This window comes from Corvus cornix, chromosome 10, assembly GCF_000738735.6.
Source record: "Corvus cornix cornix isolate S_Up_H32 chromosome 10, ASM73873v5, whole genome shotgun sequence".
Lineage (NCBI taxonomy): Eukaryota > Metazoa > Chordata > Aves > Passeriformes > Corvidae > Corvus > Corvus cornix.
The window spans coordinates 8,361,527-8,376,962 of record NC_046340.1 but is presented as its reverse complement, the minus strand read 5'-3'; the positions used below and the strand labels follow the sequence as shown (position 1 = coordinate 8,376,962).

Below are 15,436 nucleotides of genomic sequence, written 5' to 3'. Positions count from 1 at the left end.
AAACATGGCAACTTTTAGACATGGGAAGCACGTTTAGTTTTATTTTATTAAAAAAAAAAAAATACGGTTAGGAAGAGGCTGAATCTTTCACCCACGAGAAATATCAGCGAGTCAGCCCCCTTCCCCGGGATGGGAGGGGGGGAGTGGGGGGAACGGGACCCCGGTACAGTGAGGGCTTGGGAAAATTTGGAATACATTATACCGCCTTTGGCAGGAGAATACTCTCCAACTAATGGATTCCTGGTCCTTTTTGTGTGTGTGTGTGTATCAGTGTGGGGGGTTTCTGGAAAGAGGGGTGGTGGTCGTGGTGGTGGGGAGCCGAGCTTTTATTTTAAGAAACTGTTAGGGTAGGGAGTGTGTCATACTTGACAAATGGAACAAACGCTCTTCCATTTCTTGCTTGTCCTTGCCTTAAAACAGGAATTAAGTTAACCACAGTGCTGCATGTTAATTGCATGTTTACTGGGCTAATGAAAATTACAAAAGGGTTTTGCCACCTCGATCGGTGATGAAAAAGTATGAAGGCGATTGTCATTGCAGCCTTCGGGGAGGGCCCGGGGGGTGGGGGGGAAGGACCGAGCACGAACAATATTGATCAGAAGAAGGATAAATCTTTTAACTGCTTGTTAATACCATAAATATGGTCTACACAACTTTCCACTCTTGTTAAGTCTAATCAGTACATGGAAGATGGAGACATAGCCCACTTGAATGAATTGTTATTATTGCCAGAGGGGTACTTGCATCTGTGGGCTCCCTCCCCTCCTCTATTTGAGCACCCCCCCGCCCCCCCTTCCAAAATCACCCCTTGCAGAGGAGGATCATGAAGGTGTGCAGAAAGCAAAGGAGACAAATCCAAGCTTTTCATCCTTTCTTCATTTTTCCAAATGCTCCTTTTTTTTTTTTGGAAAGCTGAATGGGTGGTGGTGGGGAAAGCCTAAAGGTGGGAGTCCTCTCCCCGACCCACCCAGCCCCCCTTTTATCCTTGAGCTCTCTGGATGAAAGGCTGACCCAGTAATTCAGTTTGATGATAACCATTTTCATGCTTGAAAACAATCTGCCAAATTAAACCTAAATGGAAAGAGCAGTGGGAAAGGTAGTGAGAGCAGGGCATTTTGAAATCCCCCCCACCTCTCCGAAAGGGATTGTTTGGCCAAAGGAGGAGGGAAAGGCAATTAAATAGACTAAAGATGATTTAAATCCCAACCAAAAATAATTCCAGGGAGAAGTTTGCCCCCTCCGGTGTTGCCCAGCCCTGGATTTGAAAACTTTGGCCCAACTTGTGGCAATAGCTACAACTTTGCTCCGCAGGGGTCAGAGGTGAGGGCTATTTTAACCCTAAAAGCCTGCGAGTGACCAAGGTTGCGGCTGGGCTCGCAGCACTAATAGCCATAATTACCTCCTCCCCTTCCAGGGACATTCCTCGCAGCAGCAGTGTTAGACGCCGAATTGAAGAAAATCCTGGAGTTGAACATATCTTCGGGGGTAAATAACAGCAATATGAAGGAATTTCAGAGCTCTCCCTTTTGCTTGGGGGGATTGAAGCTTTTTTCCTTTTTTTTTTTCTCTTTTTTTTTTTTTTCCTCCTTTTTTCCCCCCCCTTGCCAGCATTCCCAAGGCGCTGGGTCTTTGTCTTAGAAGGAATGGAGTGTCTGAATGGTGTGAAAGGGACAGAGAGGGTTGCTTCAAATCGATTTTACTTGTCCTCTCTGTCTTTTCGGATCAACGCCCTTCAATGGACACATAGGTGCTCTTTCAACCAAAAACTTGTGCAACATTTTCTGCCTGTATTGGTGCTAAATACAATAAATGCTGGGCAGATTTTTTTTTTCTTTCTTTCCAAAGCAGAAAGAACCCTAATTAAATTGTTTTATATGGACAGTCAAGACAGACCAATTAAGTATGCATTAGTATAAAGATATATTCGAGAGATAAGCGCTCTATAGGAGCCCTGTCTAGGCAAGGTGTGGAAAGTGTCCTCTCGCAGAGAGGCTGTGAGCAGGGTTTCATATGGATTTTTCCCCACCATTGCCTCCTATACTCGAGTAACGGGCTGAATAAGTTAGCGAAAAGCCATTAGTGAAAGTGGTTTCTAAACAAAGTTAACAGGTGGATGTAGCTGGTTTTACATTTGAATAACAGTCGCACATCTGTAATACACAGCCCTGGATTTATGCAGCGCCTGTGCAGGCAATGTCCATTTGCAGAGATAAACGCCTTCGACCTAGAGCTGAGGTGCAAACGCACACGCACGGGAATAAAGTAAATATCTGGGCACCTCTGTGGGCTGCAGGGCACGATGCGAGTGAGCACAAACAGACGATGCAGATAGAACTGTGAAGCCATTGTGCGGAGGCACCCAGCCTGCGCCAGACCGGCACCCACACACCAGGCACTGCTGGCTCTGACATCTCACCGGGCACAGCACACTCCTGGGGTAATTACAAGGGGAGGCACTGGCTTTCCCAGGAGTGAAATAGCAGATCAGGATAAAGCATACACATACACACGCGAACTTCTCTTTCTGCCCATTTTATCACTCTGGGAAAGCTCTCGTTATGGTTAACCACAGGAAACGGTCTTTAAGCTCTTCTCCATTTCCATTATTATTACTTTTTTTTTTTTTCTTCACTGCAGATTTTCCATGTCGTTCAAAAAAAACACCCCAAACAAAAACCCAGACAAACAAACAAAAAACCTCTGAAGCCACAGCCCTGCCTCAGCCTGGTCCTGGGGCAGGCAGAGCCGCGGGATGCGAGGAGGAGGAGGGAGGTGGGCTGGAAGTTGCTGGGGCACCCTCCATCCCTGGGCACATCGTTTCCACCCGCTGAGGCTGAGCTGTGGGAGCGAGCCCTGTGCCCGAAGATGCTGCAGGGTGCGACTGGGGATTCGCCCTTTTGCCGTGACACTGCACCGCAGAGAGCGGACGGGGTTTTTCTGGAGGGGTCGGGGAAGAGGGAATCGAGGGGTTCAGGGATGCAGAGCAGCGGTGCGGGGGCTGCCCGCTTTGGTACCCATTTTCCAGCAGCGCTCTGCATGTGTCAGCCCATCCCAGGGATATGGGAGACGGGGAGGAGTAAGCCATTCCTTGCTTAGGTGCTTTAATGGCACGGTAAACAGGTTAGAAACAGACGTTTTTAAAGACTCAATTTTTCTTTATTGGTCACCTTCGAGGATAAATCATAACAGACAGTATGAGGGGCAAAGAATTCATCTAAAGGAGATCTCAGCAAGTCACTACCCGGACAATAGTCCACCTCCTGTTGGGTTGCGTATTGATCAGGAGAGGAGCTGAGGATGTCGCCACACTAAATATTTACTGATCACACACAAATAGCCGCGACTTGAACGATTTTCTCCTGTGAGGAGAGCAGAGAGAGAAGGGTAAATCATTTTATTAGTGTGTATAAAGCAAAGAGCACACTCTGGCTTGGAGTGTTTTAAGATGTGTCTTCAGCTGGATGAAAAGAGTTAGGGAAATCGATATGGAGTGATTAGACGAACCAGTCGTGTCAAAGAGAGAGGCTGTGAATTTCATGGATTTGGTTATAGCGGGAGGGGGAAAATATACCGAGAGATTAAAGGGAGGAACCCATTGTAGCAGAGCCAATGAAAAAATAATATCTAATCAGAGCCGGCAAAGGTAGGGACGGGATAAGACCCACATTTCTAAAGAATCACATCAGCTGGAGAGGGATCAGGGACACACATGAAAGAGGCAAGCGGGGGGAGAGCTGGAGAGTAGGAGCCTAGAAATGCTACAGAGCAAATCTAGGAAGAGGCAGAGAAAAGTCGACTCTGTGGAGCAAAGCTGAGATACCACGAAAATGGGGACAAAAGGCTCACGAGCGAGGGAGAGGGCTGGAGTAATCGGGCGCCTGCCTTGGAGGTGAAGTTGAGGGGTCCCCAGCCCTTGTACCCACCAGGCAGAGAGGGCTCTAACAGCAGAAGCGAGGGCACATCCAGCTCCCATCCGAGGGGTTTAAATCCTTCTCCTACAAGTTTGTCCTACCCTCTCCTTCCCGCCCCCCTCCCTCCCCACAAGCAAATGTGGTGAGTAAAATGGATTTTAGCGTTTAACCACCTCATTTTATCCACCTAATGACAAGGCTCGTAATATGTAATCTACAGATTACTGCCATTCGAGGGTGACCACAAGTGGCATAAAAAAATTAAAAAAAAAGAAGAAAAAAAATATCAGCATTTCTGCAAATGAAAAAAAATGGCTAAAATCAGTCCTTGCTTTAAGTACTGAAGTTGGGGAGTTGCTGCTGCAGGATTTTATCGGTCGTAGGGAGCAATGTAGCCGTGGTTCAGGTACAGCCCTGGGGTGTCTCGGCGGATTAAAGAAAACTTTGCTGGAGACAAGCAAATATCTGAGTGCCAAAGGGCAGAAAGCTGGGAGTAGGGCAGGACTCTGCCGAGATACGTTAAAATACGTTCTGTAGGGATGCTCGGGATTATTATTATTATTATTATTTTGCCTCGAATCCGTGATGTTTGGCCCGTGTTCACATGCTACCTTCTCTCCGCGTATTTTTCTTTAGCAGAAAATAGGATGCGACTGCAGAGAACTAAGTCAAATGAGCGAGAGAAAGTTTGAACCGCACTTTAAATGATGCTGTTTGCTGAGAGGGAGGAAAGGCATCTCAAGCTAGGAACCGAGGAGTAAAACTGATGTGAAAACAGCTTTTCACTTCTCCTCCAAGTGCTAATTTTGCTACTGTAAACAAACACTGAAGTTAGAAACAGCTGCAAATAGCCTGCCGGGCACCCAGGGCTCGGGGACCGGAGGGGGTTGACTTTTGTTCATTTCTCGGGCTGAATGTTCCCCCAGCTTTGCCTTTTTTTTATCCCGAAATCAGGGGCTGATGCAGATTTCAGTCGTGGAGAGGGGACAAAAAGTATAGGCATATTAAGAGCATTTCATGTGAGCCTGTGGAGTGCAGGCAGCTCGGCTGGATCACTAATGCAACAGGAAACCTCGGGACAGACTCAGCCTAATTAACAGTTTTCCATAGCTGAAGCGATTTTTAAGAATCCCGGTGGATTAGCCCAATATGTTCAGGTGTGAGGCTACGAGGGCCTATAACTCCTTTCACTATAATCTTATAACCTCCTTACCTAATTCCTTAGATTGCAGATAGGAAGAGTCTGACCCTGGAGGTCGTAAAGAGCTGGGTTTCATTAACCCTTCCCTCCCCGGCGCCGCTCCAAGGTTAACTGCGCCGGGCTGTGTGCTCGGGGGAGCGAGGGAGGGCGGCCAGGAGAAAGGGATTTGCAAGAGGGGTCGATCCGACGGGAGGGCAAAGCTTAAAATGTTTTCTGCTCCCTTCATTCCCTCCCTTCAACCAAAGGAAATATGGAAATAGGGAACTTTTCTCTCCCATGCATCCGGAGGTGCATAAATGTACGGATGTTTGTGAGGCAATTCCTCCCCTTTACACCATTTCATTACTGTTTATTATTTCTAATTTTTTTTCCCCCAAACGTGGAGGAAATGAAACATTCTAGAACCATCAGCAAAAAGCAAAGCAATCTCCATCTTTAGGACCAGCACCAATCTCTTGAGCTTCTTGTCCACAGTAGAGCTGTAATCTTTAAAGAAAAAAAAAATACCTAGAAAAGCTTCTCAGACTGTATTTGCCTGGGAACACACCTGGTTTATATTTTAATAGGTAGTTACATTGTATTGATTCAGGGTACATCATTGATGTTGAAAGTTAATAACTCTCAAATTATATCTATCTGCCTACATACATAATTGCATACACAGTATAACACTGGGGGAATTTGCATTTTGCAGCACATTCTTTGTTCTTAAATCTTTTAACACATTGAATTGTTCCTTTGAAGAAAATGTTATTGAACCACATGTTTAAGGAAAAGATGCTTCTAAACTATATGTTTAAGCAATGAAATTGTTGAGTGAAATACAGATTTCTTTGTATCTCACACAAACCTTGCCACACGCCAATCTTAACCTACACATCGAACTGCCTTTTTTTTTCCCCTCCCAGTTAGAAGGCAGAAATATGTGAACTGCTGAGAGAGGTGGGTACTTTTTGGTAAGTATGTTTAGATATGATCTTCAGATACATTTATTGTACTTTCAAATTCTTGGGATACTAATTGAGCTAGCAAACAATATCCCAGCTGAATGTCTCAGCTTCTTGCCTATTTAACAGGCTTTAATGTAGAAGTATATTGTAGTCACCCTTCTACTAAACAATGCAGCTGAGGAGTCAGCAAAAAATGAAAAAAACGTGTTAAAACCAAATTATAATTGCTGCTTTATATCTGACTCTTCTTCCTTTCCACAGTCCTAATGAACTCTTTAAAGTTTTATTTATTTATTTTTTTATTTCTGAATGACAGATCAAAAATAATTAGCAGAATCAGAAGCAGCCGGGAAGCTTGAAATAATGTGTCTAAATATTTCATATTGCTACTTATAATACCAGCCCTTCAGTTGTAAAAAGGAGCCATTCCCTATTTATTCTGTGGTGGTTTATAAATACAGAAGGATAGATTCTTTTTTTTTCCCAGGGCCTGCCTCAGCGATGCCATAAATAGAGATAGGGCTATCAGGAAGAAAAAAAAAGAGAAAGAATAAAATAAAAGCAAAACCCTGGACAGGAATAGAGACAGGCAGATAAATGTATAACTGCATCTGAACAATGTTACGTAGCACATTAGGAGTTGGTAAAAAAAATTAAATCTATCGCATATTTATAACCTCATAATTAAAATCCATTCTTATCTCTCCCTTCTGAAAGGTTGCAGCTTTCTTGGAAGTATTTTGAGTGCATATTTTAAACTCCATGTCTCGAATTGAATTAAGATGAGCTGTTTTGCCCAAGAGTAAAACCCTTGTTTACAATTTAATGTTTAACTTTCAGCTGCCTACCCATCGCCATATCATTTTCTTTAGATTTCACCTCCTCACATTTGCAGACTTTATTTAAAATGATATTCGCTTATATCAAATCCTAATTTCTTATCATGAGAGATGAGTCAATATAATCCAAAGCAGTCCCCCTGGTCTGATCGAGGTGAACTGGATGAGAATCTTTCACATTCAAAGGGTTAAAGCTGAACCGAAAACTTTAAAGCAAAGAGATACCAGAAAACAGTGAAAAATGGTACATCTGCTCTCTTTTGACAAGCTTGCATTATATCACATGTAAGGAAGCCCAAATTTTTGAATCTAAGACCAGTTTTAGTTTTTAATAGGAAATAATTACATGAAACTTTATTTCCAGAGAGAATGTCCCTTCCAGCTACAGTGTTTTGCTTTGATCTAGGTATTAACTGGTAATAAAATAACCATATTTTGGATCTTAAGCATATTGATGCTTAGAGGAATGTTATGCTTTCAATCAAATTTTAACTTTATATCCGAAGGTATTCATCCCTCTTTTGTCAAAAACCAATTTGCTCTCTTACTCCTACAGATACTCACATGCGGTTTAGTATACTTTGTTATTTTATAGTGGAATTTGCACTATCGAGGTGGAAAACTTTTAGATGGAATGAGATCATGTTCCAGCCTGGCAATTTGGGCTGTTTCTCATACAGGTCTCCAGTCCAGCCCTTCTTTACACTTGTTGTACACCACCGCCATGGCTCACCTCTGAGGGCGACCGCCGCGTCAGGATTTTGTTTTAGATATTCAGATTTTTTTAGGGTTTTTATTTTTAACCTGGAGAATCAATCATTTGGACCCATCCTGAACAATTAACCTCCCCTTTATATTACAGCCCCAAGTGCAGTACTTCATAAAGACATGAAAAGGACATCCCAGTCAGCAGGACCCGAGCCCAGGCCTGTCACAGAGTATAAAAGGAGAGAGAAGGGGAGTTTTTATCTCTTTGCCCTGCCAATTCTTAATAGTTCTAAGTTTCGATGTGACAATAAAACAGTTTTGATAACATAGCTCATGGGTTTCTCTGCCACATAAAGTTTTCTTAATAATAAAAAAGAAGAAACTTTATCCCTGCTAAATTAAAATAGGGCAGATGTTGGATATGGTTCATATTAGCCAGCCTTTCACCCCTTTGCCCCTGGCACTAAAGTTCTGACTTTTTCTTTCTACTATGTCTGTTTCTAACTGAAAGGTATTATTCCTGCCCTGGCTCTCTTCTTCTATTTATTTTTTCAGTGTCTAAAATTAAACCTATTCATTTAGTAATATACATTCTATTTCACATTGCTAAACCTGGCCAGGGAGGGGAAACGTTTTCCAGAAAAGTGATGCACCACTGACCTTAAAAGAAAACATGCAGCAGGGAAAGCTGCTCTTAAAAGGTTTATTTCTAGAGAATTTTGTAACTCTGTTGACATTATAGGGATAATGGCTGTATTGCAATGGGCTTTCAAGGCCCAAGAGGTTTATGTTTCCTTCTGACCATAAGTCTAATAAAATTTTAAAGGTGCACAAAGTCTCATCACTTTAGATATTTAAAACTAGCTTGAAAAATCTCTTGGGAAACATACACTATGGTGGATAGCCCCACTGAGAAAGCAGGGGATAGACAAAAAAAATACCCTGAGTCCAAATCCAAATAAGCCCCCCCAGTGTTTTTCATGCTAGCTCTAGGAAAATCCTGGCTATTAAACTCCCAAGGATAGTACAGCTCTTTTCTCCAGGGCTGTGCAGATAGAATTTATTGTCCATTTGGAATGATCAGGTTTAGGCTAATAAAAGGTCCTCTGTAAGCAGAAATGCCCAAGTTGATGTTTGGCAGAGTTTTCAATGGTGGAGTTTATACAGGACAGGGGCTCTGCACTATTTGAAATCACTCCTATCCCAGCAGCTGAAGATGATCTGACACACAAGTAAACGTTAGCAGGCAGTGACTGAAGGTTAATCAGCGCTGCTTTCTGAGCTGGGTGCTTGAAAGCAGGAAAAAGTGAAAGCTGCTCTCTCTAGCCCTTCCCTATGCTAAGGTGCTGCTAACTTTTATGATTTTTCCCCCCTTCCTCTTTTACTATCTGTCTTTATGCCTGAGGGCCAGTGAAAGAACACTGCAGATTCTAGATTGCTTTCAGAGTTTCCCTTTGCTGATGATGGATTACCATGTCAATTTAAACGGCATAGGATTAATTTGTTTCAATGATTTCTCTTTAGGCTGAATGCCAGTCTTTTTTTCTATCTCTCTCCTTGCTCTTCAGAAAAAATAATAACAATAATAATAATAAATCCTTAAACCCCCCAAACAGTTTTGATATCCCATGTTAAAAAGACAATAATAGAAATAGACAAGTTAGGTGTAATGTTGCAACACAGTTGTAGGTTTGAGTGTTTTTATCTCATTCTGAGGGGCTGCAGCATACAGTCAGTCACATTAAAATGAAATTGGATCCAACGTTTATTCAATAAATACTTGTCTTGTAGGTAATCCAGAGCAGAGTGCTTTTGACACATAAGGACTTAATTTGTCTTGGATAACAAGTTATTAATATGGCACATTTAAACTTGCCACCTACAATAAGGTCATTTAGATCTATAATACGACTCATGAGAGAACTTCATAAAGCCAGAAACAAAGTTTGAAACTGCCTCTGAGGCGTGGAGCAGACGCACGGCTCACGGTTTGCTCTTTTCAGAAGAAAGTTCAGAGCAAGTAGGAGCCACCCAAACCCAAATGGTGTGCATCTGCTCCTCTCTGAAAGGCAAACGTAAATGGAGTAAGGAGGGGAGAAAAAAAAAAAGGAACCCAAACACACATTTTTGAATGAGTAAGCTTTAAAGCTGTGCTGCGTCTGCTCGCAAACTCATCGCAGCTTTGAAAGTGAAAAAACAACATTTGGTTCAGAGTGGAAATTCGCCTGCATTTGCACCCTACCTCTTCCATGTGCTTCGCAATTTACTCGCTTTTAATAATAAGTGAGGAAGTTGGAACATAATCCACCCATAAATGTTATTGCTGTAATTTGACTGCTCTGTGTTTGTTCATGCATTAGTTGTATGTGTAAAGTGAAGTGGGGATGGATGGTCGGGATCCCTGTACAGCACGAACAAACCGAGGTGTTTTGGATTTCAACACCCAAACATCCTGCAATTGTTTTCAGTTTTGGGGTATTTTGTTTCAGACCTGTCCTAACCCAATGGTGCCTGCAAGAGGTGCATCAGGAGGGGAATATCGTGAGAATGCTGCTCAGGACGTGTTTGGTGATTGGCGATTCGGTCTCCACACTGTGTCCCTGAGCTTTATTTATTCTGCTTTTATGTACTAAGCTCTTGGTTGCTCTTGGCCTGGCAGATTCTGTCTCTTTAAGTAACTAAATCTCATTTTTAAGCTATTCCTGGGAAAAGGATGTTACACATGAGTAGAAAAATGCAGGCAAGAAAGGCTAATTGAATGAAAAGAGAGAATTAGGTTAAAAATAGAGTACAATCTAGTATCACATTTTCACTAGTGTAACCTGAAATGAAGGTGTCTCCAAGTCCCCAGTGATGCCAGAGTGTTTAGATGTTGGGCACAGATGGAGACACCTATTGAAATGTGTCTGAAGAAGATTAATAGGACTTGTCAGTGTTGGGAAAGCACTGCTTTGCTGTAAATTTCTACTAGCACAAGATGAATTACCGATGAATGCTCAGTTATCAACCCCATCACTATCATTGGACACTAAATCAAATTGAGCAGTTATCTACAATCAGAAAATTTCTTTTAAAAATAGGCATACACCTTTAGGCTTAAACTCTTTAATAAGACAATATCCTCGATGGTATGTGTGTGTTCACGAAGGGATATGATTTAAAGTTTCTATACAGAAAGCTTCTGTTCAGAAATGAGCTCCAAGTTCAGTGTGAAATCAGGGTTGTCAAACAATAGAAGATACTCAGAGAACGCTGGTTACATAATACAGAGTTCTGCTGGGGGCCTGATCCAAAATGGATTTTCATGCATGTCATTAGATTTTGGATCCATCCTTATTTATGAGAGGTTTTTTAAATCTCCACTCTCCTCTTATTTATAAACCCCCCCTCCCCTCTACCTTAAAGACTGAGCATCCAAATCATACATTAATGCAAAATAGCCATCGTGACTCAGGATATTTGTATAATAATAATACCACCCCCCAACATATTTAGGAAATTACAGTTTAGTATAATGAACTATGTGATGAAAGAGTCAATGAATAATGTTTTAACTGAGAATATTTCTTTCTCTCCTTTATGAAAAGGGAAGCTGTCACAAGTAAAACTACCACAAGCATTTACCAGCCTACTCCTGAGAATATTACCTGCATTTGCCCTGATGATGCTGATGACAGTGATATTAAATAAGCGTTATATACTTTTAGTTTCTAGGATTTCTTTCCCTCTCACCCAGGCACGGCATATTTTATCCAAGGAGATTTATCACGGTGTGTTTTCCAAAGTCAAATTTTCCCTTTTATTAGAGACAAGGGCAGTCATTTGTGTTGAGGGAGGGAGACAGGTACAGAGCCTTTATCTGATCTGCGTCCCCAGCCACCACTACCTTCTTAATCGACGGCAGATTCCCACTCTGGAGGATCTGGCCCTATCTGGGTTACTTCTTAGCCAAGGAATGTATCCTTCCCTTCATCTCTACATATCACACCTGTGATGTATGCTGCTTTTTGAGAAGGGAATAATATGTTGTTTACCACATAGCACAATTTCAAAGCCTTTGTGTGTTTCTCATCTCCAGCCAAAGCTTATTATTTACCACCTTAAAAATTTACCAGGATAAGAAAAAGCAGAAGTTATTTTCTTCATTTTTACACCCTAATTTTCACGCAGCAAATACCCTGCATTAGGACCAGATTCCACTCAGATGGAAGTTACCAACTTTCAGCAGAACGGGGCCGATTTCAGCCAGCCACAGCCCGTGCCCTTCGAACACAGTCGCTTTACAGCATCCCTGTGTTTATTTTTTTTCTTTGGAGGGCATGATTCTTTAAACATATTTGTTTTACACAGAGCAGCAGTTGAATCCTAACTTTTTTCTCCCCACAAACACGTAAAGAGAATATTAATAGGGAATATTAACAGAGGTGAGTGCAGCATGATGCTAGTTAGGTTGTAGTAGCTGAGAAATATGAACTAGTGAACATAATCCATAAACTCCATTTGGTTACTATAATATTCCAATCTGTATTTATTACAACCCCACTCTGATGCTTATACAACTGCAATTGCTAGATTTATACACTCTAATGGTTTCACAATAAGAAAAACCTGTGTCTTTATCTTTCTTTTCCTGTCCAAAATAACCCCTTCCACATATACTTCAGGCTTCTCCGGACCTTGTCTGGGTTTAATCACAGGCTTTGGGACAAAATGTGCATTATTAAGAAGTATAAATATTTTCAGAAGCAATCAAAGGGTTGAAAGATTGATTCGGCATGTAGATTGGATTTAATTCGAAGCAGCTTTGTTCTAATGAGGACTACTGGGATACAAAGACGGCAGCCGCTTATGGCCACCAGTTGGGAACTTCGACTCGCTGCAGCAACCTGTCAAGAATTCCAAGAAACTTCCAGGTATTGAACAGTGAAGTGGTGGGGAAGACGGTCGTCTATTGTTTGCAGCCTCCTTCGGAGGCTGGGTTAAGATTTCATAAGTCCTTATTTTACTAAAATGATAATTAAGCTTGTTGCTGCCCACACGGCCAAATCCTGCAGTCCCTCACCTGAGGAAAACCCCTATGGACTTTGTGGGTGGCTTTGCCTTGAGGGAAAGGTGGCAAAGCTTGGCTGAGCCTCAGCTCCAGCCAGTCTGGGAGCTGTGTAGCAATTTGTCCTGCTCCCAGACCTGGTTGCTTTTGCAGTGACTTATTCCATTCAGTTTTGCTATCTGCACTTCTAGATGTGATGGGACCTTTTTGCATAGGGAGGTGTTTATCCCTAGGGAGAATTACAGCTCTGTTAGGGCTTGGAAGCTCCTGTCTTGTTGGGTGACCCAGCAGAACTGATGGACCGTCCTGTTTCCTGCCTGCAACATCCAACAAAACATTCATGGGATGATGCCGAACCAAAGGGGACCCTTGACTGCTTTCCCCTCAGACTAAAAAACCCCAACAGTAAAATGTGAGTGTGGGCCATGGGGGGTGTCACGTCACAGGTACTTGGTTTCCTAAACGCCGAGCGTACAGTCAGAATCACAGGATATACAGGATCAAACACGGACCAGTTTCTCTCTCCCCTTAGGCCCCCCCTTGCCTACTTTTGTCCATAAAAGCAATAGAAAGAGAGAAGGCTTGAATTTTCTGAACTGTTTCACCCATCCACAGCTGGAATTCCAAAGCGAAATGAAAATGCCTTTAAAATCAACCCTACATGGGAGCCTGAGAGAACAAGTTTTCCTTTGTTGTAGGGTATAGTATTATTTGCTGTAGGTTTTTGATATACATTCTAAATTAGGCCTGCAAAGGAATGCTTCATCTTTAATTCATCACTCTCAGCTGAAAGAGATTAGCAATGTCTAGCACGCACCCTTCGTATGGTGCTGACCTCATCAAGTATGGCCTGAAATTAATTAGCCTCATTCATTCCAAATGGAAAAGGATAATGGAGCTGCATTTTAGAGATGACCATCACAAATTGTATGCAGCATATTTAAAATCTCTCCCCCCTCGCTCCCCTCCCCATTTAAAAAAAAACTATGTAGATTAAAATTCTTTCCAGAACTTGCAACATGTCGGAATTATCGAGGCATTAGGAGCAGAAACCATTCTGTTTTTATTTGTGGAACTGGGAGCCACATTTTGTATGTGTGGCTGTAAAAGCAGCAAGCCTGTCTTAATGGCAGAACACCTGGAATTAATTTGATATTTCCAGGTGCTCTGGCAAACTGGTACATCAAGCACTTGATGTTTAAACATTCTTCCACTGGCTTGCTTAAATCAATATGAAAGTGGTGTCCCTTTGTCATTCATACATGCAAAGTGCTAGCACAAACTCCAGCTTGGCTTCAGAGTCCTACATCACTCATAATCTAATTAGAAATCAGAGCAGAGCTGAAGCAGCATTCTTTGTGGATTCTTGGGCAGCAAATAGGGATACTTGTCTTTTGTTTCCCTCCTCGATTGCATCGTTCACAAGCTTTCACACCACATCTCTAAAGGTGGTTAGGTGCCTCAAGATGTTGACAGGCATGAAGGACAAGATTATTTAGGTGCCTAACCCGGGTGATTTCAAATGGAATTAAGCAACTGGATGTTACTGGGCTGGGGGGGGGGGGGATGGTGGTGATGTGGGGATGGGGAAGAAAAAAAAAAAAAGCGGCCAGTGCATATTAAAAGCTCTAATTTGTTTTCCTAAACTCTAGCAATGTGGGTGATGTTTTTCCAGGGTAAAGTTGCCTGCAGGGTACATTTGCTGAAGCCTCTTAATTTTTCCTGAGGTCAGCGGGTACCCAGTGTTGGGCAGCCCAGCCTCTCCTGGCCAGGCACGGTGGCCGTGTGTGCTCCGGCCGCTTCCCAAGAGACAGGGACAGTGACGAAGAACGCGGGATTTCCCAAAGGAATTTGGAAGAGGCCCATGTCTAAGACAATGCTGAGGATTGGGCCAAAATCCAGATCCAGCCCTGATTCCTTCATCCAAGTAACCCTGTGCTGACCCACGACTGCTGATGGATTGCAGCGATGCGGACCTTCCTCCCTCCTCACTGCCCTGCATCAGATCACCAGCAGGACCTGAGAGTACTGTGAGTAAGAGATACATTTTTTTCTCACACCAAATAATTCATCGCAAAACTTCAGATTTTGAAATTACAAGGTCAAAATGGCTCATATCTTCTATGCTGGGGCTTGGGGAACATTCCTGCAGTTCTTATACCCAGGAGGAAACACAGGGAAAACATTTTGTGATATGCGCTATAATCACCTCATACCCAGAAAAATGGAGAATTAATTATTTCTCTTTTAACACAAACAAACATTTGTCTTCCAAAGACTCCATTCATTAAGAACTGCCATTGAATCCAAGATTGAACCTATTGTTATTAATCCTAAATGAATTCAAGTTTGTCTACCATGAACAAAGCTGCTCGCCATCTGATAATCCAAATTTGCTCAGGAAAAAAAATGAGCAAATGTTAGAAGCAGCAGGTGAAATCATGCCACAGTTATTAAGCCTTCTTTCAGGGGAAGCACAGGATAGATTAAACTGTTATGTTAGGCCATGTTGTGAGTCCACGTCAATTTTGTCTGAGATCTTATCTTAGCTCAGAACTGTTTCCTCCTAAATGAAACTAAACGTTGAAGACATGAGAAGCATATTGACCCAAAGATTCAAAACTTTGCATTCAACAGACTTCTGGTCTTTTGTCCACAGAGTATCAAGTTGTAAATCTGTGGAATATTAAATAATCATGATTATCTTCAACTTGCCTAAGTTCATTTGTCATGCTGGGACACTGGCACAGATTTTCCTTGCTGGTTTTTTTTCAGAACCA

At 42.3% G+C, this 15,436-nt stretch overlaps 1 long non-coding RNA gene across 18 annotated transcripts in view; it reads left to right on the top strand.

Annotated features, from left to right (window-relative positions):
* LOC104683917 overlaps window positions 1–15,436 on the top strand; it is a 69,587-nt gene that overhangs the window by 4,278 nt on the left and 49,873 nt on the right. For 12 of the 18 annotated variants that reach the window (XR_002043598.3, XR_002043595.3, XR_002043599.3 and 9 more), the window contains exons 1-2: window positions 2,707–13,068; window positions 14,389–14,686. This is a non-coding gene — a long non-coding RNA (uncharacterized LOC104683917). Of the gene's footprint in view, window positions 1–2,706; window positions 13,069–14,331; window positions 14,687–15,436 lie in introns of those variants that run through there. The other 6 variants (XR_002043591.3, XR_002043589.3, XR_002043597.3 and 3 more) reach the window with 5 other exon arrangements.